We start from the raw sequence: 2,500 nt of genomic DNA, 5'->3' as shown, positions 1-2,500 counted from the left end.
CGTGGCATTCCGCTTCCCATGGCAGAGAGAGAGAGAGAGAGAGAGAGAGAGAGAGAGAGAGAGAGTTCAACACGGGAAAATGTATAGAGTGGAAGAGAGAGAGAAACACAAAGAGAGGAAACAGAAACAGGAATGAAAAAGAAATGGGGAGAGAACTGAGGGAGATAAAAAGAGTGAGAAAGGAATTAGAGAGAGGGTGAAAATGGAGACTAAGGGGCGTATGAAGGGGTGAGAAAGAGAAAATAAGAGAAAGTTAATAGTGAAAGGAGAGGAGAAAAAAACTAAGGAAAAGAAAAACTGTCAAGTAAAGACAGGGAGAAGAAAGAAAAAAATACAAGAAATGGGAAATAGAGAGAGAGAAAAAAAACACAAGAAGTGAGAAAGAGAGAGAAAAAAAAATACAAGAAATGAGAGAGAGAGAGAGAGAGAGAGAGAGAGAGAGCACCATCCTTCCCTCTACAATAATGGATATGAGGCTTTACTACCATCCCCCCTCCTCGCCTGTGTCTGTCTGTCTTCTGGTGGGGTGGATTTTCTCTCTCTCTCTCTCTCTCTCTCTCTCTCTCTCTCTCTCTCTCTCTAACAAATATGCTCCGCCTCCCCATTATTTCTTTTCACTTTATTTTTACACTGAAAAATGGAGGTGAAAAATCTGTAAGTCTGAGGGTGAAGAGGAGAGGGGGAGGGAGGAAAAATGAAGATAAAAGGGAGAAGAAGGAGAGAGAGAGAGAGAGAGAGAGAGAGAGAGAGAGAAATTCGTATATTACCCAACACACTTGTATATGTACATACAGGTATATACATAATTGTATGCAAACATTCATGCATGCAGACACACAGTAGATATATTCATTTACTGGTATGTATTTGCTGTATATATTTATTTTTAGGGAGTATATAGGCATATATATATATATATATATATATATATATATATATATATATATATATATATTTATACACACACACACACACACACAGTACGTATCGGTATGTATTGTATTTACGAATAAAAGCTTGCCGTTATCTGCTCCGGCGGGTTTGAGACGATAAATGAGCGAATGCATTGTAATCAATTTATAGTCATTGCCTCAGCTGTCGTATGTAATGGTCTACAGAGAACAGTTTTCATCTATATACAAGCTGGCTCCGCTGCTTGTCGGTTTACCTCGTATATTCCATACTCACCTCAACCGCCACCACTCTCAGGTTTTTGTGAGTCAGATTATCTTCCATCAATCCACTTTGTCTACTTGCTCTCGTCCTTCCTCTTGCTCCTTCCTTTTCTGATCTATGCACTTCGGTAGTTCATCAGCCATTCTGTCCACATGGCTACACTTTTTAAAAAAAACACACCCAGGTCCGTCCTGTCCATAATACCACGTCTACTTCCACGCCTCTCCCTTCCACTGTTCACACCCTTATCGAACCATCTCACCCACATATACTGTAGACCTCAGCCCCATCTTCTCCAACACTTCCACCCTTTTCGATCCCTAGCATTGCAAACCCACGCCTGGCATCCACACAGCAGTACCGGTATCACTCTACCCGCATACTCTAACTTAGCCTTGCGTTTGCCATCTCTCCAGCTTGATTATCTCTCCATCTGGATGAACACTGAAATATGATGCTAGTCACGAATAAGTGCCAAGTGAAAGATGTTTAGCAGCAGTATTGTCATGTTCAGTCAATGAGTTACGTGAAATAAGCTGCAAAAAAGACGAAAATCAGGGCCAGGTTAAAGTAAAAGGAGTATAGCTATGCCAGGTGCGGACATAAAGGTACACCGCCTTACGAAAAATAATGAAACAATGGACAATACCTTTCCAGACCCAGTGGTACGATCTTAGGCACGAAGCACACTTTTTCGGAATATTGTGTACCGTACGCGTTTCGTAATTCTTCAGCTATAAAGTGGATCGAGAGAACTGTCCTCGACCGTACATAGCCATCCACACAACTCTGTGTCCCTAATATTTTCGCTCCTTCTCTTTTCACTTATTCTGCTACTTATTTCGGGTTTTATAATTCCGTCTGCTGCTCTCTTCACTCCCCACATACGTAAAATACATCAGTTCTGTCAAAGGTTCCTCATTCTGACTTCCATACCGTTCTGCTCGCTCTCTCTCTCTCTCTCTCTCTCTCTCTCTCTCATGGCTTTGTTTTATTGTTTTCCTGTTGGAGATAAACTGATCTACCTGTCTTCAAGGTTGTTATTATTATTATTATTATTATTATTATTTAGAATAGAGATAACATTAAATAGTGTCCATTTGTATTTAGTACGTCTGTGTGCTTTTAATGACGTGTTGAAGTTATTTAAGGAGATTATATTATTTTCACATCATGGTTCTTGGGTAGATTGTGTGTGTGTGTGTGTGTGTGTGTGTGTGTGTGTGTGTGTGTGAGAGAGAGAGAGAGAGAGAGAGAGAGAGAGAGAGAGAGAGAGGGTGGGTGGGGTGGAGGAGTGAGGGAGAGGGTTGGAGAGGAAGTACAG

This window comes from Coenobita brevimanus, chromosome 87 (genome assembly GCF_032717465.1).
Source record: "Coenobita brevimanus isolate Jiangsu-jjx chromosome 87, ASM3271746v2, whole genome shotgun sequence".
Taxonomy (NCBI): Eukaryota; Metazoa; Arthropoda; class Malacostraca; order Decapoda; family Coenobitidae; genus Coenobita; species Coenobita brevimanus.
This window is presented reverse-complemented; position numbering follows the sequence as displayed.